Source organism: Nicotiana tabacum, chromosome 6, assembly GCF_000715075.1.
Source record: "Nicotiana tabacum cultivar K326 chromosome 6, ASM71507v2, whole genome shotgun sequence".
In the NCBI taxonomy this organism is placed as follows: domain Eukaryota; kingdom Viridiplantae; phylum Streptophyta; class Magnoliopsida; order Solanales; family Solanaceae; genus Nicotiana; species Nicotiana tabacum.
This window is the reverse complement of record NC_134085.1, coordinates 74,372,813-74,396,571: the sequence shown is the minus strand read 5'-3', so window position 1 is coordinate 74,396,571 and position 23,759 is coordinate 74,372,813. Positions and strand designations below refer to the sequence as shown.

The following is a 23,759-nucleotide window of genomic DNA, read 5'->3' as shown; positions in this document are numbered from 1 at the left end:
CGTCAAGAAATAAAATAAGAAAAAGCAAAATCCTAATAACCTTTGAAAGAAAGTATTTCGATTATCAGTAGGAATGGGTTTTCATCAACCCATCAGCTTCATCTATAAATTACCATTAGAAACAACTATTCGGTCTCCGTTCTTTCAACTGTTTCTTTTCTCTTTGATTATATCCATCATTCATCAGCAGTACAATGACATGCTCTGATCATCGGGCTATGGGATGTTCTTCTCGTTATCCGATGGGTAATTTCTTTCATCCAACGGATAGGGAAGTGTTAGAAGTATCTACTAGGGTTTGTGAGAGACGAGCCCCTTCCATGTCAGAATTAACGAGCTCATGCAGCAGACCGATCTTTACGCGGACAAGGAACCTTAGGCAGATTTTCGAAGCTTATTGTTTGACCCAAAAGATATTGAAACATTTTTTAATAAATCAATTAAAGGAAATGAAGAGGTAAATCTCAGCTAAGTATAATAAACTCTAGAATAAAAAATATAAGGGATAACACGGTGGATAGTATTTCTTGATCTCATGACACTGAATGATTGAGCATTAAAAATGCCAATCTTGAAGGTAGAAGGATATTACAATCAGTGTTCTTAGCCAAAAAGTCCCTCTTACAAGGTTTTTTCCTCACTATATATAAGGGATAACCCCCTTCTCAACCCTAAAAGACATATCAAAGGGAATATTCGAAAGTATATTCCTAATGCCCCCTGTTAGGCCTACACTAATGCAAAAGTCATACGTCTTTTGTCCGCTATCGGTTGTCGTAGTCCTTCACAGGACGTCATGCTTTGAAGATCTCATCTTTTGTCGTATTTGTCAGTAGCCGTGATCGTCCAAATTTGAACCAATACAGTTAGTCCCTACACTTGTCGAGGTTGCGACTTGGTGCGTCCTTGATAAGCGGACACCGCCCACTCCTGTGGAGAATTTTGGTTTCACGAAGCGTCATGGCTAGGCCAACAATAGAAGGTTAGCATGCTCAACAAGACCTTGGTTGGTGTATCTTATCGTGAAATAACGTCACTTCCACATGCGTCATCATTATGCATGTTTTCGAGACAGGGGCTGAGGGCTTGTCGCTTTGATTTTGGTGCCATTTTGCAGCCTTCCGCTTCGATTCTGGCGCCACCCAATCCTATAAATTTCGTCTCTGGTTATTCTTTCTCATCTCTCCCGTGTTTGCTGCAATGATTTCTCTGCTTCCTCTTCTTCCATTCTTCATTCTTAGCTTTTTCTGTTATTTTAACACATTTTCCGTCGTAGAGATGCCTAGAACACGTCGATCTCATGAGGGGGTTTCTGACGCCACCCCGTTGTCCATGGCGCTCCCCTCTGGCAGTGAGGACATGACAGTGGAGGAGGGGGACAACTTTCCCAACGTGGATGAATTTACTTCCGAGACACCCTATGTCTCGAAGCGACTTTCTTAAGGATCCTCCTCTTACTCCTGCTCCCGTACTCTCTAAAACTGAACAAGTCCATATCGATGCTCTTCATGCAAAATATAACATTCCCGCTCATATTGATATGGTCCAGCGGGAAGGGACTTCGTGGAAGTCCATAGGCCTGGGTACTGTGCTTTTTATGAGTACCCCATTCTGATCGGTCATTCCTTCCCCCTTCTCCCATTAGCGGAAGAATTTTGTCGAGTCTATCAGGTATGCCCGGTGCAACTTTCCCCGTACTCGCTCAAAATACTCCTGCTATTGACAAAATATACGGAGTTGGCGGGGTGCGAGGTTACTGTTCACCACCTTCTACACTTGTTTTCACCCAGCTTTCATAGGGGTACTATGGTACATTTGAGGCACCGTGCGACACAAGGGTTGGTGGTCGGAACCGACGACCGAGTGAGTCGCAAATTTTGGCATAAGTACTTCTTCGTTAGAACCGAACCCATCGTGTCTGACCCCGCTAGGTTCCTGGAGCGATGGAACGAGCATCGTAAGTGTCACCACTTGTTTTACTCTTTCTTTTCTTCTTCATTCACCTTAGTGTTTATATGCTTCCCGTTTGTAGCTATGGGGTGTCCATCCCACCCTATTGCAGGCATAAGGGATCGGGTAGCCCGTTTGCTGCCTCATGCAGCGGAAACTCGAGACTGACCGTTTCATCTGGTAAGTGTCTTCTCTGTATCTCTCTTTGACTACATACCATTGTCTATTGATACGACTCTTTATGATGACAGGTCGCGAAGTTTCTAGGTGGAGGGCCCCAGTTCCTGCATTTCGACAGGCCGTCGCTGCTGCAGGAATACAATTTACTCTTCTGAGTCCGTCCGAGAGGGTCATGCTTAACCGATACATATGGGAGATTCTTCTCGCAATATGGTTGTGAGGGAAGAGAACTCTTCCTTACCGATCCATCACCTTGTAGAGGATTCCTCTAATGGGGACAAATTGTTACTGAGGAAAAGGAGGAGGGTAGAGCTTGGGAAGGGCGTGGCCGTTGATACTGGTAAGAATAGGATGGGTGCGTCACAGACGACACCTATTCCCATGTTTATGGCCGACGCCATCTTGGCGGGGAGGTCTCCCCAAATAGAAGAGGTTTACCAAGGAGGTAGTTCTGTGCACTCCGCTAAGGGTGCGCATCATCTAACATTGGATGGGGCCTATGCATCGAGGGCAAAGGCTCGGGCTCAGATGTCGACCCGGGGGATGTTCGTGAGTTTTTGGAGCATCACACTCATGTAGAGGTCAGAGTGGAGGGTTCTGATCTACACATAGTTGTCCTCGGGGACTATAACTTATTGTCGGACTGTGGTCAGGTGGTGTCTGTTTTAGCTCCTTTATGTGCTGCCCTTAAGAACAAGGCGCTTAGAGCGATGAGCGATATGGAGTTGTCTCAGAGCGTCTCTGGCATGGCCTTGAGGGTAGATATCTTTCTTTTCATTTCGTTGTTGGGTTTATGTTATTGTTTTTGGCCTGTCCTTTTGTTTTACTTTACTTTTTGTGCCACACCTTTATCATAGAGATCGAGCGCGAGCATCGGGAAAGGAAGAGGACGGCCATTTATGGAAAGATGTCTTCTAAATATCAAGAATATCGCACCAAGCATCATGCGATGGCTGACATCTACAATGAGGATCCTGACTTCTAACTTTTCCGTGAAGGGCTCAAGCAGAGGGAGGATTAATTGGCACGTAAGGTTGAGGAGTTGAAGGAACGAGACGAGGACCTTATGAAGGCCATCGCCCGTAACAGTGAGCTTGAGGCATCTCTTAAAGTGAAGGAAGATGAGCTTGAGCTAAGTAGGGGGTAATGGCCGAGAATGCCGACCTCCAAGCAAAGGTGGCCAATTTAACTACCGACCTGGATATGAATACGACGGAGATCAATGAGCTTAAAGGTGAGCTAGGCTTGAGTGCCGATAGATTGGTGATTGTTGTCTCTGAGGCAGCAGTTTTGGAAGATGCCCTCTGTGTGTGTAGGTCGGAGTGGACCAAGAAGAAGGAGGCATCTGCACTTAAGATAGCGGGACTTGAGGGGAGTGTTCAAGGGTTTGAGGCGGAGCTGTCCGTATTGAACAAGAAGATGGATTCTTTGAAAGCGGAGGACGTACGGCGATAGTCACAGCCTTTTATATCTTATGCTCCAGCTAATCCTCGACGTCTATATAAGTTGTGGGTTCACGCCGAGGCTTAGCTCGATGTGTACAAGGATCTTCATGTTGATGGGATGGCGTCTAAAACGGAGCTTCAGGATGTACATGCCAAGGCTCGTGCAGCTCCTGAGGCATGTAGGTATGTTCCTCTTATGCCTGACGGAGATAATATCAATTCTGATGATGCGAACAGACTCGCCTATGACTCTTGGTATGAAGACGTGTATGTCATTGGGAATGATGTGTAATATTTGTTTTGTACTTACTTTTTGCTTTACGATTTTTGTAAAGGCGTCTTTGAGCCCTTTGTAAAGACAAATATTTGTAACACATTTGCTGTGGATGGAGGTCGTTTTGGTCGTACATCTCTGAGTCATTTTCTTTCTTTGATTGATTTTTTTTTATGACTTCTGCCGTAGTTAAGTTGCTTCGACGTTTTGTCGAAATGCTAAACTTATTGTATTGAGTTTAGTTGAAATATCTTCGTTGTCAATGGCCTTAGCAGTAGGTATATTGCTTTCGAGTTGGCGCCGAAGTAGTATCCCGTCGTAGTTCGAGTGATGTCGAACTCGTTTTATGTCGATGTCCTTAGCCATTGGGATGTTACTTTCAAGCTAGCGTAGAAGTAAAATCTCGTCACAGTTCGAATGATGTCAAACTCGCTTTTCGTCGATGGCCTTAGCCATTGGGATGTTACTTTCGAGCTGGCGTCAAAGTAATATCCCGTTGGGATGTTACTATTATCGCAGAAACGCAAATCTAAAATTCTCATGATGCTGACTATTATCAAATCACTTAGCCCCTAATCCATGTTTAGTTTATCTTGTTCACCAGTCCATACCGTTTTCTATTAATCTAGGGTTTAACTCTCCTTTCTGGTAGTCGCGTTGGAGTCACAAACTTATTTCTCGAAATGAGGATATAACTTTATGGCCTATACTCCCTTATTGTCTCAAGGCCTGCCATCTCATATTTTCCTTCACTTGATTATGGACTCTATAATACTATCATTTTTTTGATCTATCGTTGTCATCCATGTACCACATTTTACTCATACTGCTTCATTAACTCTCTTCTTATTTTCCTTCTAACATTTCTCTCTGTCACTTTATTCTAAAAACTCGAACAAAACATTCTTTTGCATTTAGCCCCTCTTACTCCATCCATTGGTTCCTCGAATTGCCTAACATTCTCTTCCTACCAGGGATGGTAGCTACACTAAGGTAATATTTATCTCTTCAAGGCTTCTAGTGCCTATCTTTGTAATAACTCATATCTAGTTGTACTATTTTAGAGCGCACCATCTGGGTGTCTCATAAGGAGATCTATTAGCACATTTACAATATCCTTCAGAAATGTCAACTAACGCAAACAATCCATCCACCATTTGGGTTATTATAACCCCAGCCGGATCCTGATATCTCGTCCTTCTCTTAAACCATATTTGTTAGCTCCCATAGTGCATAATCGAGATGGGTGTGGCCGATTGTACTTACATCTGTTATTATTGAAGGTAACTTAAAAATGCTTATACTTCTCTGCTTGAATTGTTGCTAATGTTCATCTCTACTATCTAAGTACCTTGTACCCCTCTTCACCTTGATTCTTTTACTTGTTGAAACTTGTACCCTCTGATTCTTTCATCGCTTTCACCCTAGTGGATATGCATTCTTGCCTTAGAGATCCTTATCAAGAAGCTTGCACATATTAGTATACACATGATCTGCTGAATACCTCATCTTTATCCATCATAAGCATGATGCAAAATCGAGTTCCTCTGACTCAACTCTTCCACGGCTATATCTCTTACCAATCGTCTTTCGGGATGTAAGCATCGACATATTATGAATAAGATAGAGTTTAGGAAATTAAGTTCTTACAACTAAGATCTACCACATGATCTAGAGTAAGAAGAAAGAGTGACAGTCATAAATGCCATGTAGCCTCCTACTTATAAGTGTGGTGCACGACACACCCATAAACAAGACTCTACTAGACACGACTTGTAGACTCCCTAGGATTAAACTGCTCTGATACCACTTTTGTCACGACTCAAACCGATGGGCCACAACGGGCACCCAGTACCTTACTCAATCGAGAACATACATAACGTATCTTTCGTATCATACTATCATAGGTAAATGAGCCAGAGAGACTGTCGTGAGATAAGTAGAATAAAACATGGAGAAATACTTGACATGGAATGACTCGTCCTGATATAAAAACTTACATACGTGACATACGGGCCTATAAGGCCAACATGATCATTTATAAACTCAAAATATAAGCCGACAAGGCCATACAAGTATCTGTATACGTGACAACTATCTATAAGCCACTAAGAGTACATAAGTATCACAAAGGTTGGGACTGGGCCCCGCCATACCAATCAATATATGTCCTAATTATACTGACCAAATAAGCAACTTCGGAGCAAGTGGAGCACACTAACACCTTCCGCTGAGCTGATAGCCTACTTGGAGGACTTAACTTGTCTATCAGAACCTGCGGGCATGAAATGCAGTGTCCCCATGCAAAAGGGACATCAGTACAAATAATATACCGAGTATGTAAGGAATGAAAATCAATAAATAATAGACATGAGAGAAACATGGAGTAAAAGACTCGACATGTAATTCTGGATAACTCTGCAAATCATGAAATACTTTTAATGTCATGCATACGCGTACGAATGTCATGTCGTGCATAAGTACATCTATTCATAACATCATCACGCCTCTAAGGGCATCCCATCATATCATCTTGGCTACTGTGGGCAAAATCATCAACGTATACTAGCTGATCAGGTGGTGGTGTGTACGTAACGCCGTAACCTTTTCCCATATACCATATACATATATTATACATATATACGCGTATATAACGCCATCTGGTCATAGGTCAATGTACATGTATAAATGAATGTCATGCATGAGAAGAACATTAATAAAATCTTTCAGAGTGTCATAAGACCATTTTGCCTTTTAACAATATCATGAAGTAAATTTTTTCCAGCTTACGTATTTTCTGAGACCCATAAACAGATGATAAAATAATGAGACACGTGGGGAATCAAGAACATAAGCATTTTTAGCATTTCTATGAATAAAGTCATTTTATGGAAGTTGCACATTTGCTCGTTTCATTTGTGACGTATAGATCATGCCAAAAATAAATAAGGGATAGCCTTAACACACCTGGGCCGATTCTTTTGACAATCCCTCTAACACTCGTCAATTGCGACAACACATAACGAGGACCAAAGTAGGGAAACATCCGTATGATATTCTTGAGAAAGATTGTATTTTCCAATCACTATTCCAATTAATTCCGAAACAAAAAAGAGACAGATAACTTGGAAATACTATCGAATTATCTTGACACTTTAAAGGAAGCAATCATGAGCTTTTACGATTCTCGTCGAATACAATTACCAAATGATCCAAATAATTGAAGCTTTAATCAGATTTGGATTGGTACATTGTACGTTATACCAAGATTAAAATTGAAATTTACACTAACCTATTGAAAATGGAAGGTTGTTGACAAGAATCATTTAATAACAATAGTGGAAGGAAATTAACTCCCAAGAAAAGGAAAAACGACTCTTATCACAGTGGTTGTGGGCCCAATTGATACGGATAAATTTTGCCAAAAATTCCTTAATGTGACACATCTAATAAATGACTAACGAGTCATTTGGTTGCATGGAACATGCTACCACTTTTCAACACTTAAGGTTATCCAAATATTATCCACCAATTTCCTTAATTATATGGTTAATCTTCCACCAAAACTCCACAATTAACCAAATATTCACATAATTAAGAATTATCTCAATCTACTTAAAATACTACTCACTTTTATCATATCTTATACACCTTACTATTATGGCCATGTGGTACTTTATATGGTACTAGTCCATAAATACTGAGTATTTTAGCTCGAGTATTTTATCCCAACATGACAAACTTCGACGAAATTCATTTTATCCAATTTACTTACCCTCTCACCTTCACGAATTTACTCATCACTTGTTTGAAATAGCACAATACTTATAATCTCAAGATAATCTCTTTCCTGAAATTACATTGATTAACTTACGACGAAACTTTAACGTATGAAAACATGGGGTGTAACATCATTTCCCCCTTTGGAACATTCATCCTTGAATGTTGACTGATGCACTTATCATTATCATAGCCTATAGTCCTTGCGAATACTTTAGTACTCTCCTTGCCATTTTTGGCGGTTGTTCCGTGAATAAATTTAAAGTCTAGGGTATTCCCTCCTGTAGGTCTCTTTCTTATGCCACAACTTTTAGTCGGATTCCTCCGAATCTCGTAACTATGGCTACCTTTTTTCATGCAGCTTGTACGATTCTGACCTTGTAAGTGCACCTATGCGACTCTTCTCTCCTTTTTCCTCCAGCTTTTAGCCAATCTCTAGGCCTTAATTTGTGAACATATACAGAGCTTGACAAGATGCCCCTCTAGGCATCTATATGTATACTGAAGTTCTTCGCTCGGTACATTGTTGAACTTACAAATATTGGTATACTTTATTTCATAGATCAGTTTACTCATCCGTATGACTTTACTGTATCAAGATAGGTCATACTATACCATAACTCTTACTTCGATTTATCGTTGCTGAGGTCTGCTACCGAATTCCAGCTTACTCTCGTTGCTTATCCTATATGCATATGTCTAAGTCCTTTAATGTTTCCTCATTACTATTTATCTTAAGAATGATGGTGTGACTTTTGTCCATCCATTGTTGATTCACCTCAATATTGATCTATAATATACCACTGATAACTTAAAACTTCTTACGTAATACCTTGCCACTAGGGCTTGCGTTGCATCGATGTCACGACCCAAACTGATGGACCGCGATGGGCATCTAGTACTTCCATAACAATATTTCATAGTATCCCAATGTGATTTACCTTATATGGGCATTTTAATCCCGTACAATTCATGAAATTCTCTTCAAATCATTAATCAATCGAAGGACCAAACGCCATCCTTTATCTGTCACAATTACACATTCATTCTACTTCTAAGGCAACATTCCATTTCTTCTAAATGCTACTAATCTTAGACTCTTTTGGGTTCATTTAGGCTATACTAAGCTTTGTATAACTTAGAAAAACCACCAGCTCTCTTGTTTTCATGGGCTTAACCTTGAGGACTTATCCATTTATGTCTCCTTCTCACTTGCCTTTTCTTATCCTTACTCCTGCCTTCCTAAAACCTTGTCGCTCTACAATACTTTAGCTTGCGACTAATTTCTTTATGCTTTTTTGGAACATCAAGCGAGACATCACATTATTTCAAACTCTTCTTTAATCTTTTAACTAGACCTCTCGATGCCTAGAAACCATAGGTTGGAAGGTATGCCACTGACGATGCTGCTATCATTCCTCGATAACGAAACCTAGTTCTTCTAACCTTTTACTGAAGTATAGGCAATTCACAACCTTCTATATTTGAGTGCCTCGTACGTTGTTCACTTTTACCTTACACACCTTAAAATCTTGCATCACATCTTCTATCTCTTTCATGACCTCCCTTCCACATAGGTATAATTCACATCCATAACCCGAAGCTCTATTATAATACTTTCACCTCTGGTGCATATACAATTTGGTGGGTTCTTTGTACTGACTTTTTATGAGGTTGGTATTATTCTGACTGGCTTCATCGTAGAGCCATTAAAGAATATGGTTGTTGTACTATCTCTTCTGTATCTCTGATATTAAGAGCGGTCCTTCCATATTCTTAATCACGATTTCTATAATTTTCTGGGTCCGATAATCAGGCTCCTATTTTACTTGGCCAACGTAACTCTTTAGTTTCCTCTTCCCTCTGACCAACCTTTATGTAGGCTTAAGATATCTTCCGATCTGTGGCTCGTGGCATTCAGTTATTACTTTAGCCTTTTATGGACGCTATGGAAAACCATGATACAAATGATTTATTCCTTTGTCTATGACCTGGACCCAATTCCTTCTTTTAACTTATACTGAAGTCTTCTACGGCTGATCATTAATCGAATAATTCCTTTCATTCCATTTCAGCTTTCTTCAAACGTAAGCAATTGCTTTTCCTGGTCTTTTTGCCCCCTTGTTGGGTGCATACTTAGCTTATCTGAGTTCTCACGCATGCCAAAGTTTTTGTTCAACTCATATGGTCTCGAATATTACTTTTGGTTTTACTTCCCGCTCATTAGCCATGGTAGGTTCCACTTTCTTTTGGAGTACTTACAATGTTGTTGTGAGGCTGTTGTTACAAGACCATTTCCTCTTTAGGTCACTGTGCTTAGGTTGAAGCCTTCTTCCTTGTTTCCTCAACTAGTCTCTCACTATAGTACTTAGGAAGGACCCTCAGACTCTTGTAAAGCTGTGAACTTATTACATCGTATACCCAATAAAAAATTTGATGTCTTTCCTTGTCTACAATTATCCGTAGTTACTTATCTCCACACGCTTGTGCTTGTAGGGTTGCTTCTGAATTGATATTTTGACCATCTTCCCAGTGGCACTCTCTTTTATTTCCGTAATACTCATATGGTACCTTTTACTATCCCAACTCCTACCTGAATATTTCTCAGGGATCACGATGTCATAACTACGAGGCTGAATTCACTACATTGGGTTTTACTATGTTTATCTTACACGATCTTCTTGACTCGTCTGTAACCTCCTATTTAGCCATAACTAGGTTATTCTTGATCAATTACTAACTACTCGTTGGCCCATTCTCATCTAAACATTCTGCGTAATCTTTCTTGGGTTATTTCCTTTGTCTTAACTTACGTCTCGCACTGGCTCCTTATTTATTAATAATAGCTTGGGCTAGAACCTTTACTTCCTCTCCTTGACGTCGTGCTTACACTTGAATCGTAGCATATTTGTAGGATTTGGATAAGTGCCATCTCATTCCTTTTTCATTTTTTTTCGCATTCTTCCTTTACCATTCCATAGACATTAAAACCACTTAATTTTGACTTAATGACACATCACTCCATATTCCGCCCGTTAGGGGAGTACTAAGAGCTGAAGCTATGATGACCTACCGATAGATGTTTTACCTCTTTATTTTTGGCGTCCTTTTACATCATCGATGACTCTTACTCGCCTTGCGGTAATCCTTCTATACCAAGCATAATGAAATTCCTTACTCACGAGGATGACACTTAGTGTAACTAGCGCACATAGTCTTTTAAGCTTAATTTTGATCGTATTGCTTGCTTTAAGGAAGCATTTTCCTGAACGACCATTATCTAAATTCCTCATGAATCTTTTTCGGTTGTCCATTCTATTATTGCTGAAACGCAAATCTAAAATTCCCATGATGCTGACTATTATCAAATCACTTAGCCCCTAATCCATGTTTAGTTTCTCTTGTTCAACAACCCATACCAATTTCTATTACTCTGGGTTTAACTCTCCTTTCTGGTAGTTGCGTTGGAGTCACGAACTTCTTTCTCGAAATGAGGATATAATTTTATGGCCTATACTCCCTTGTTGTCGCAAGGCCTGTTATCTCATCTTTTCCTTCTCTTGATTATGTACTCTATAATACTATCATTTTTTTTATCTATTGTTGTCATCCATGTACCACATTTTACTCATACTACTTCATTAACTCTCTTCTTATTTTCCTGCTAACATTTCTCTCTATCACTTTATTTTAAAAACTCGAACAAAACATTCTTTTGCGTTTAGCCCCTTTTACTCCATCCATTGGTTCCTCGAATTGCCTAACATTCTATTCCTACCAGGGATGGTAGCCACACTAAGGTAATATTTATCTCTTCAAGGCTTCCAGTGCCTATCTTTGTCATGCTCATATCTAGCTGTACTATTTTAGAGTGCACCATCTAGGTGTCTCACAAGGAGAACTATTAGCACATTTACAATATCCTTCAAAAATGTCAACTAACGCAAACAATCTATCAACCATTTGGGTTATTCAAACCCCAGCCGGATCCTGATATCTCGTCATTCTCTTAAACCATATATGTTAGCTCCCATAGTGCATAATCGAGATGGGTGTGGCCAATTGTACATACATCTGTTATTGTTGAAGGTAACTCAAAAATGCTTATACTTCTCTACTTGAATTATAGCTAATGTTCATCTCTACTATCTAAGTACCTCGTACCCCTCTTCACCTTGCTTCTTTTACTTGTTGAAACTTGTACCCTCTGATTCTTCATTGCTTTCACCCTAGGGGATAGACATTCTTTCCTTAAAGAGCCTTATCAAGAAGCTTGCACATCTTAGTATACACATGATTTGATGAATGCCTCATCTTTATCCATCATAAGCATGATGCAAAAATCGAGTTCCTCTAACTCAACTCTTCCACGGTTATATCTCTTACCAATCGTCTTTCTAGATGTAAGCATAAACGTGTTATGAATAAGATAGAGTTTAGGAAATTGAGTTGTTACCGCTGAGCTCTACCACACGATCTAGAGCAAGAAGAAAGAGCGGCAATCCTAAATGCCCTGTAGCCTCCTGCTTATAAGTGTGGTGCACAACACACCCTTAAACAAGACTCTACTAGACACGGCTTGTAGACTGCCTAGGACCAAACTGCTCTGATACCACTTTTGTATACATGTATCTGTATACGTGACAACTATCTACAAGCCTCTAAGAGTACATAAGTATCACAAAAGTCGAGACTGGGCCCCGCCATACCAATCAATACATGTCCTAATTATACTGACCAAATAAGCAACTCTGAAGCAAGTGGAGCGCACCAACACCTTTCGCTGAGCTGATAGCCTACTAGGAGGGCTCTCAACCTGTCTATCGGAACCTACGAGCATCAAACGCAGCGTCCCCAAGCAAAAGGAACATTAGTACAAATAATGTAGCGAGTATGTAAGGAATAAAAATCAGTAAATAATATACATGAGAGAAACATGGAGTAAAAGAGTTAACATGTAATTCCGGATAACTCTGTAAATCATGAAATACTTTTAGTGTCATGCATACGCATATGAATGTCATGTTGTGCATAGGTACATCTGTTCATAACATCATAAAGCCTCTAAAGGCATCCCATCATATCATCTTGGCCACTGTGGGCAAAATCATCAACGTATACCAGCTGATAGGTGGTGGTGCGTATATAACGCCGTAACCTTTTTCCATATCTCATATACATGTATATATACATATATATGCGTATATAATGCCATCTGGTCATGGGTCAATGTACATGTATAAATGAATGCCATGCATGAAAAGCACATTAATAAAATCTTTCAGTGTGTCATAAGATCATTTTGCCTTTGAACAATATCACGAAGTAAATTTTTTTCCAATTTACGTATTTTCTGAAACCCATGAACATATGATAAAATAATGAGACACATGGTGAATCAAGAATATAAGCATTTCTATAAATAGAGTCATTTTATGGAAGTTGCACATTTGCTCGTTTCGTTTGTGACGTATAGATCATGCCAAAAAGAAAGAAGGAATATCCTTAACATACCTGAGCGGATTCTCTTGACAGTCCCTCTAACACTCGTCAAATGCGACAACACATAACGGCGGACCGAAGTAGGGGAAAATTCATATGATATTCTTGAGAAAGATTGTATTTTCCAAGCACTATTCCAATTAATTTTGAAACTAAAAAGAGACAAACAACTTGGAATTACTATTGAATTATCTTGACACATTAAAGGAAGCAATCACGAGCTTGTGTAATTCTCGTCGAATACAATTACCAAATGATCCAAATAATTGAAGCTTTAATCAGATTTGGATTGGTATATTGTACGTTATACCAAGATTAAAATTGAAATTTACACTAACCTGTTGAAAATGGAAGGTTGTTGACAAGAATCATTGTTTGACCATTTAATAACAATAGTGGAAGGAAATTAACTCCTAGGAAAGGAAAAACAACTCTTATAATGGTTGTGGGCCCAATTGATAAGGATAAATTTTGCCAAATATTCCTTAATGTGACACATCTAATAAATGGCTAATGAGTCATTTGGTTGCATGGAACATGCTGGCACGTTTCAACACTTAAGCTTATCCAAATTTTATTCATCAATTTCCTTAATTACATGGTTAATCTTCCACAAAAACTCCATAATTAACCAAATATCCACATAATTAAAAATTATCTCAATCTACTTTAAATACTACTCATTGTTATCACATCTTATACACCTTACTATAACGGCCATGTGGAACCTTGTATGGTACTAGTCCATAAATACTGAGTATTTTAGCTCGGGCCATATTTTATTCCAAACATGACAAACTTTGACGAAATCTATTTTTTTCGATTTACTTACCCTCTCACCTTCACGAATTTACTCATCACTTTTTTAAAATAGCACAATACTTATAATCCCAAAATAATCTCATTCTTGAAATTATGTTGATTAACTTATGATGAAATTTTAACGTACGAAAACATGGGGTGTAACATTTTCGTCGATGGTCTTAGCCATTGGATGTTACTTTCGAGCTGGCACCTAAGTGAAATACCATCGCAGTTCGAATGATGTCGAACTCGTTTTTCATCGATGGCCTTAGCCATTGGGATGTTGCTTTCGAGCTGGTGCCGAAGTAAAATTCTGTCATAGTTTGAGTGATGTCGAACTCGTTTTACATCGATGGAATTAGCCATTGGGATGTTACTTTCAAGCTAGCACCGAAGTAAAATCCCGTCGCAGTTCGAATGATGTCGAACTCGCTTTTTGTCGATGGCCTTGGCAATTGGGATGTTACTTTCGAGCTGGCGCTAAAGTAAGATCCCGTCGTGAGGGTGGCATTCTATTTTATTTGTTGGAGTGTCGTGGATGCCAGTTTCATTCATACATTGGAGATGCGTGTCGCTTTCGTATACATAATGGAGTGATTTTATTCATATATCGGATATACATGTCGACTTCGTACATATGATGGAGATTATACCTAGTCCCTTCATTGCTCGGCCTGGAAATACAATCGTTAGGCGGGGCAACGAACAATACTTCGAACCTCGAGATTAAAAACCTCCCCAAGAAATCCTGATTGGGACAAAAAACGGGCGAGGGAAAAAGAGTACGACTCGGGCGGCGTCTTTTTTCAGAAGTGGAAGTATTTGAGGTGGGCGACATTCCAGTTATTTTGCAATTGCTTCCTTCGATTGGTTCTAAATGGAATGCTCCTTTACTTGCTGCTGCTTTTATTTTGTACGGTCCATCCCAATTTGTTCCCAGTTTCCCTTCATTTGGGTCCTTTGCTGCTTGCGTTTTGGCCTTTAGTACGTAGTCCCCGACTTTCAGTGGTCGTCTTTGGCCTTCTTGTTATAGTACCTTTTTAGTTGTTGTTTTTGGGCCACCATTCTTATGTGTGCCATATCCCTCTGCTCTTCGACCTCATCCAGGTCTTGTAACCTACTTTCATCATTGCTTGAACCACTCTCATTGGAGTACCTCAGGCTAGTTTCCCCGAACTCAATGGGTATGACTGCATCGGTGCCGTAGACCAGTGAGTACGGTGTCTCACCTATGCTGGTCTTCGACATTGTGCGGTAGGCCCATAGCACCTCCGGTAGTAGTTCCAGCCATAGCCCTTTGGCGTTTTTGAACTTTTTCTTTAATATGTTTAATATTGTTTTATTGGAGGATTCCGATTGACCGTTGCCGGCAGGATGATTTGGCGTGGAGAGTATCCGTTTGATGTGCCATTTTTCGAAGAACTCAGTCGTCTTTTTCCCTACAAACTGGAGTCCGTTGTCGCAACTGATTTCATTGAGGATGCCGAAGCAGCATATGATGTTTTTCCAGATGAACTTGATGACTTCTCGTTCGCGTATTTTAGCGAACGCACCTGCTTCCACCCATTTGAAAAAATAGTCAATTAAAACCAAAAGGAAGCATACCTTACCTCGCTTTACTGGGAAGGGCCCGAAAATATCCATCCCCCATTTTATAAATGGCCATGGGGAGGTGACAAAGTGCAGGTGTTCCCCCGCCTGGTGTATCATAGGGACATATATTTGGCATTGCTCGCATTTCTTAACGTACTCTGCAGCCTCTTTTTTCATAGTAGGCCAGTAGTATCCTGCACAAATAAGACACCTAACGAGGGCTCGGTTACCAGTATAGGCGCCGCAGTGGCCTTCGTGTACCTCTTCGAGCACTCGCCTTGTCTGATTAGGTTAGAGGCATTTGGCTAACGGGCCGCCGAATGTCCTTTTGTAAAGGTCGTGGCTTATGAGACTATATCTGGACGCCTGTATTCGGAGATTTTTGGCTTCTTTTTTATCTTGTGGGAGTGTTCCTTCCTGTAGATATGATATGATGCGATTATGCCAGTCCCAAGTAAAATTTATAGAATGTACCTCGACTTGGTCTATTGATGAGTGGAGAAGGGTGACCACGTTCTCCTTGGTGATGTTTTTGGTTGCCGCTGCTAGCTTGGCGAGACTATCTACTTCGATATTTTGTTCTCGGGGTATTTGGTCGAATCGACATTCGTCAAATTCTGGCAGCTGTTTGTGGATTTCAGTTTGGTATTTCTGCAACCTTTGTCCCTTAATTTGGAAAGTCCAGTAACTTGGTTTACAACGAGTTGAGAGTCACAGCGGAGGATGACCCGTCGAGCACCATACTTAATGGCCAATTTTAATCCTGCAATTACGTCCTCATACTTGGCCTCATTGTTAGTCATTTCAGGGCATCGTACAGATTGATGAATTACTTCACCCGTTGGGACTTTGAGTACAAGTCCCAGTCCCGATCTCGACGCGTTGGATGCGCCATTGGTGTAGGGGACCCAGAGGTCGGATTGATTAGACGAAGTGCGAATCTTTTCTTGCTCGACTTCGAGCAGTATCTCTGCGCTAAAATCGGTGACGAAGTCGGCGAGCACTTACGACTTTATCGCGGTTCGCGGTTGATATGTTATATTGTGTTTTCTCAGTTCTATGGCCCATTTGGCCAAACTACCCGATAACTTGGGTTTGTGCAGGATACTCCTGAGAGGGAAGGTTGTCACCACCTTTATGGGGTGGCACTGAAAATATGGTCTAAGCTTTTGTGAAGCTATGACTAGCACCAGAACCAGCTTTTCAAGGTGGGGGTACCTTATTTCGGCGTCAATTAAGGTTTTGCTGATATAGTAAATTGGAGATTGCGTACCTTGGTTTTCTTGGACTAGAACTGCACTTACCACGACTTCGGATACAACCAGGTAGACTAGGAGGCACTCGCTTGGGTCAATTTTGGCGAGTAAAGGTGGCAAAGACAAGTACGATTTTAGTTTCCTCAGGGCGTCGGCGCATTCTACATTCCACTGGAGCCCGCTGTCTTTCCTTAGTACATTAAAGAATTTATGGCACCTATCCGATGACCGTGAGATGAACCTTGACAGGGCTGCTATCCGTCCCGTCAATTTTTGTACCTGCTTTTGCTGGTCAGTGTTTTGGGTATTCCTTCGATGGATTTAATCTGTTTCGGGTTGACCTCAATGCCTATTTGTGATACTAGGAAACCGAGGAACTTTCCTTAGCTTACGACGAAGGCGCATTTTTTGGGGTTTAGTTTTATGTTGTACCATCTCAATATGTCGAAGGCTTCCTTCAGATGACCGATATGATCTTCTTTCCTCTTCAACTTAACTAGCATATCGTCGATGTAGACTTCCATTGTTTTACCAAGTTGGTTTCTGAACATTTTGGTGACCAATCCCTGATATGTCGCCCCCACATTCTTTAGTCCTAATGGCATCACTTTATAGTAGTATGTTCCCTGGTGAGTGATGAAAGTGGTTTTCTCCTGGTCTTCTCGTTCCATGAGGATCTGGTTGTAACCCGAATAGGCATCCAAGAAGCTTAGCAACTCGTGTCCTCCTATTGCATCGATGAGCTAGTCGATGTGATAGAAAAGAATCTTTCGGACATGCCTTGTTTAGGTCTATGAAATCTACACACATCCGCCATTTTTAGTTTTTCTTTTTCACCATAACCACATTGGCGACCCATTGAGGATATTTCGATTCTCAGACGGAGCCATTTGTGAATAGCTTATCGACCTCTTCGCTGACAGCCTCGTTGATTGATGCGTTAAACTTTCTTCTCATTTGTCACATAGGTGGATATAGGGGATTGACGTTTAACTTGTGGGTAGCGATATCTTTTGGAATGCCTGGCATATCTGTATGGGAGAAAGCAAACAGATCGGCATGGTCAGTCAAGAACTTATGAAATTTTTCGTATTCCGAGAGGTTGTGCCCGATATAAGCCTTTTTTGTGTTGTCGTTGCCGTATAGCAGGACGGGATAAAGATTTTCTATTGTTGATTCGGATGCTTCCACGATGTCGGGGTCCTTGATAACGTCTGTTCGCATGTTAAGTTTGGCTCCCAACATCGCTGATTGCTATGCTTCCACATTTGCTCCTTTGAGTTGTTGGGTGTGTGAGCAATCTTGGGCGATGCGATAGCATTCTTGTGCGGTGCGTTTTTTCCCTCGAATTCTAGATATTCCCAACGGGGTAGGAAACTTGATCACTTGATAGAGACTGGAGGGGACCGCTCACATGGCCTATATCCACGGGCGCCCTATGATGGCCTTGTAAGCTATTTCCTAATTCTTGACGTGAAATGTCGTTACCACGGTGACTCCTCCGGGTAGGACGGGTAGCACTATCTCTCCAGAAGTCCGTTCAACTACATTATTAAAACCTGTTAACGTTATACAGTGCAGTATTATTTTATCTTCGAGTCTCATCTGCACGAGGACTCGAGGATGGATATTACACGCGTCGCTCCCGTCATCTACCATTATTCTTTTTACATCAGTATCTGCAATACGTAAAGTGATAACAAGAGCATCATAGTGAGGGAAAGAAAACCGTCGGCATCCGACTCATCGAAGATGATACTATCTTCGAGGTCATCATACCATTCGTGGGTGATTGATCGTTTGAGTTTATGTGTGGTGGTGAACTTGACATGATTGATCGTTGCACCGTCGCCCCCACCGATGATCATTTGTATGGTGCGAGCAGAAGAAGGCGGTTTTGGAGGTCCTTGGGGTTGTTCGCGTCTGCGGGCGAAGTTAGTCTGTCCTCGATTGCTCAGCAGCTCCTTCAGGTGACCCTAGTTTAGCATTCGTACTACTTCCTATCGTAATCTTATGCAATCTTCGGTTTTGTGGCCCCTTTATTGGTGAAATTCGCAGAAAGTGCTTGACTTCCGAGTGCTGGGGTCTGACCTCATCTTTTGCGGCCATTGCACCTTTGGACCGAGTTTCTCCAGGGCGTACACTATTTCTAAAGGAGTAACACAAAAAATGTGAGCAGATAGGAGTGGAGGCATACCTTTCTCGTGTCGATATAGTGTTGTATGTCGAGGAGGAGCATTTTTGCACCGTAGTGGAGATGGGACAAACGTCCTGACGTAGGGTTGATGTCTTTCCCGACTGGAACGGGGCCCCAACTGATCTCTTCGACCGTCGTTGCGACGATCTTTCCTTGCTTCGATTTGGAGTGGCGTCAACCGTTGGATCGGCCGTTTAGATTTTCCTCGTTGGCTTGTACCTCAGTGCAGTAGGTGTTATAGATTTCTTACCAAGTAGTTGGAGCGTATTTCATGAGCCTGCTGAGCAATTTTCTAGTTGCTCTCGACTCGTTTCTGTTTAATCCGTTCTGAAAGGCTGCTACTGCCATTCCTTCTGACACATTCGGCAAGATCATTCTCAACCTGTTGAACCGAGCTAAGAAGTCCCTGAGTTCCTCGTCGTGCATCTATCTTATGGAAAATATGTCATTTACCCTAGCCTCTGCCTTTTTGGCTCCTACATGGACGGTGACGAATTTGTCATCCATTTCATCGAATGTTGCTATCGAGCATGCTGCTATTTGAGAGTACCATGTCAATGCTCCCCCTATTGAGGTTTCGCCTAACCTTTTCAACAGCCTCGATGGTACCTGCTCTTTTGAGAGATCGTTACCTTTTACGGTTGTAACGTAGTGGATGATGTGGTCTTCTGGATCGGTAGTACCATCATATATCTTTAAGTAGGGCGGCATTTTGAAGGTCTTTGGAATGGTGTATGGGGCCGCTTCTTCACAGTATGGTTGCTCGATAAATCGACCAACATCACGTTTTGGCAGCAACTTTGGAGCTCCTAGTATTTTGTCAACTCTCACCTAGTGTTCCCTTATTTGGTCACGAAGTACCTTATTCTCATTTTCTATCTCCTCCATTTAGTTGAAAACAGTTGCAAGCATATCATTGCCTTCGTACCTGATCTTTTGAGAGATTGTTACCTTTTACGGGTGTAACGTAGTGGATAATGTGGTCTTTTGGATCGGTAGTACCATCATATATCTTTAAGTAGGGCGGCATTTTGAAGGTCTTTGGAATGGTGTATGGGCTGCTTCTTCACTGTATGGTTGCTCGATGAATTGACCAACATCACGTTTTGGCAGCATCTTTGGAGCTCCTGGTATTTTGTCAACTCTCTCCTAGTGTTCCCTTATTTGGTCACGGAGTACCTTATTCTCATTTTCTATCTCCTCCATTTACTTGAAAACGGTTGCAAGCATATCATTGCCTTCGTTATCAGCAACATAAGTGTTACCTGTACGGAGGGTGTCTTGCTCGCCCTCGTTTATCGTGACATCTGCATATGCCACATTCCTATCATCCTTTTGGGCGGGTTTATCAAGGATGGTGTTCAGATCACTTGTTAGGCATTCTTCCAGTAGTCTTCTTACCACCGGTGGTGCCTCTCCTGTTGCAGATGTGGAGGCTTCCCTTTCGCGTGAAGCGGTCACGCTTCCGTGCGGGGGAGGTGAAGTGTCTCCCCCGGGTGTGATGTTTAGTGTTTCATTTTTGTGATCCTCTCTGCTATCTTCGTTGATGGTGTCTAGGAGGTTGGCTGTGACGCCTACTATGGCTTTTTGCCTTGCGTCTGCTTTCCCTGCCATTGTTCGTTTGTACCAAGCTCGGAAGAAGCGATTATCCCTTTCAGGAGTCTAGATGAAACTATAATCTTAGCTAAAGAAATCCCCACAAACGGCGCCAAATTGTTTGACCCAAAAGATATCGGAACCTTTTTGAATAAATCAATTAATGGAAATGAAGAGGTAAATCTCAGCTAAGTATAATAAACTCTAGAATAAAAGATATAAGAGATGAACACGGTGGATAGTATTTCTTGATCTCATGAAACTGAATGATTGAGCATTAACAATGCCAACCTTGAAGGTAGAAGGATATTACAATCAGTGTTCTTAGCCAAAAAGTCCCTCTTACAAGGTTTTTTCCTCACTATATATAAAGGATAACCCCCTTCTCAACCTTAAGACATATCATAGGGAATATTCGAAAGTATATTCCTAATGCCCCCTGTTAGGCCTACACTACTGCAAAAGTCATATGTCCTTTGTCCGCTGTCGGTCGTCGTAGTCCTCCACAGGACGTCGTATTATGAAGATCTCGTCTTTTGTTGTCAGTTCGTGTGGTCGTCCAAATTTGGACTCATACACTTATGATGATCATGGCACCAACAAAACTCGTTACTTCATAACGCCGCAAAAGAAAGAGAAGTCAACGTGGAAAAGTGTTCCACGAACTGTTGGGAAGGGCACTTGGAAACCTCTAAGCAAAGGCCTAGCGGTGTTTGATGATAAAGGGAGACTCATGGGCTTCGTGAAAAGTTTGAAGTATATTCCAGCAAACAAATCGTCAAATAACGTTAATGGCGAGTGGTTCATAACTGAATACTCTTTGTACGATTGTTATCTCGATGCTAGGGAGATTAAGAACAAAGGTTTCGTAGTTTGTAAGATCAAGAAGAAGGAAAATCCCGGTAATAAGGAAAAAGGAAAAGCAGTGGTAAATGATGAGAATATGAGAGACGTAGAAGAATTTATCAATTCTGCTCTACAAGAAGACAACTATGGAATGTGGAAAGATGATGATGATCAGAAGAATACTGAATACATAGAGGGAGACGAAGTTGGAGACCAATTACTTGCTCTGTTGGGTTCCGAAGACAATGCCGAATACATAGAGTGGGATGAAGTCGAAGATGATCAACTTGCTAATTTATTGGGTTCGGCAGACGATATTGATCTGGATGTTTTAGAGTTTTTCTAAATCGGATGCTAATTGCTTTTTCAATTGTCGACGAGAATATACGTACTCTAATATATTTAGTAGCTAGTTTAGTTTGATACTTAGTAGATAAAGTTACAAGTTTTGTAGTATTTTCTCTAAGCTAGGACTATGAATCAATATATTTTGAAATTTTCCTTGCGTATCTCACATAAATTTTTAACTAGTTAGTACAATATGGTCAATGTAAATATGGTCGTTGTTAGTTAGTTTATTAAGATTAATTGTCACCTTCTGATGCTAATGTCATCTGGTTATTAAAGTAGTTTCTTATTAATTTGGTAACTGTATATACAAGTTATCCAGTTGCGGAGTGTGAAGATACAGTTAAGTTCAATATTCTGCCTAAGTTTAGTTAATAGTGGATATTTGGGTCTAGATGTTCAAAACAAAATCTGCAAGACCCGTGATTGTGCACTAGAGTATAATGGATTGTAACGCCTCTATATGGGTATAGAGTGTTCAAAGGACTAAGAAAACTATTTTTCATTAACTGCTCTATACTTGTATTGTTTACGCTGCTCAAATGTGACTTAGTATGACAATTATCATTAGATAATCTTACTGCTATATACGATATCTTTTGTATACAGCATGATTAGTGAAGAGGGACTACTCTTGAAAGCAATATTTAAATAGAATATTAGAGGAATGTCTCTTCACTTCGCATGTTAGAAGTTTTCGTTGAACCTTAATTAGGGGCTTTGGCTTAGAGGGTGTTTGGGACTTTAAGCATTTTTTTTGGCTTAATTTGGTGTTTGCTTAACGTCTAAGTGCTTTTAAGTTAGGGTTATATTAAGCCAAAACAAGCTAAAAGTCATAAGTTGGTCACTCCCAACTTTTGCTTTTAGCTTAACAGCTTTTTTCGTTGACCAAAAAAATTATTTTACTATCCCTTAAATTATTTTATAAACCCAAAAATACTCTTCCCTTGTTAAAACCCAACTACGACTCTTTTCTTTTCCCAATCGATCTTGACGTTTTCTTTCTGCAGTCTTTCTCCAGAGAACGTAACTTTCCTCCCCACGCAATCTCTCCATCCCTCATCTTTCACTCGAGCTCACGATCTCTTCCTCGTTTGGACATAAAAGTCTGTGTGCAGTAAAGAAAGTTGGAGGTCTCTGATTGAGTTGCTTGGTAGACAATTAATGTTGTTGATCAGTTTAAGGTAAGGTCCTCTCTTTTACTTTGGTTTTATTTTATTTTAAGATCATGATGAAATATTAGTGATTCACTAACTCGTAATGTGCAAAAAAATTGTGTCCGGTCTTTTTTCTTTTGTTATTTGAAGAAAGTTCAATATGAATAGTTGAAGCAATTTAACATTGCATGGATGAATAATTGCATGTTTATGGTATATCTTTGTTTCTATTATATATCATCCATAAGATCACTATAGTCTTGAGTACATTGTTGTCATTATTTGATGCAAATATTTTTTCCTGTTGCATGAGAATCCATTATAATAAAATTGAACATATTGGAGAAAGCAGTCCACTTTATAGCATTGTACAGCTCATCAGTAGTAATTGCTCTAATAATAAACAATTTAATTTTATGAACACTTTATGGGTTTTTTGCGTTCACGGGGAAGATAATGCATTGTTTGACTACAGATGAAGAAAAAGTATAGCTGATCGATCATTCTATGCAAGGGAAGATATAGGTTGTTTATCTGCAAATTCTTCTGTTAATCAGATTGAGGTGCAAGTGTATTGCTCTATCGTCTAGATAACTTGTTGTATAGGGATTCTATTTGAATTAAGGAAGAATGTGGCAACATGCACTTTAATTAGGAGGTAGAAATTATCATTATTTTCGTAGGAAAAAAAAAGAAGTTCTTATTATTCACAAGGCATCTTGTGGATGCTCTATTTACAGCAAGAACATTAGTCACCCATTAAATTTAGCTTCTATTTACAATCTAAGAATTTTAGAAGCTACTATTTTCTATTTTCATGTATGATGAAAT

General features: G+C 40.4%; 1 pseudogene; it reads left to right on the top strand.

Annotated features, from left to right (window-relative positions):
- Positions 1-218: 218 nt before the first annotated feature.
- On the top strand, positions 219-21,769 carry LOC107759770 (NAC domain-containing protein 101-like; annotated as a pseudogene).
- The last annotated feature ends 1,990 nt before the right edge of the window (positions 21,770-23,759 follow it).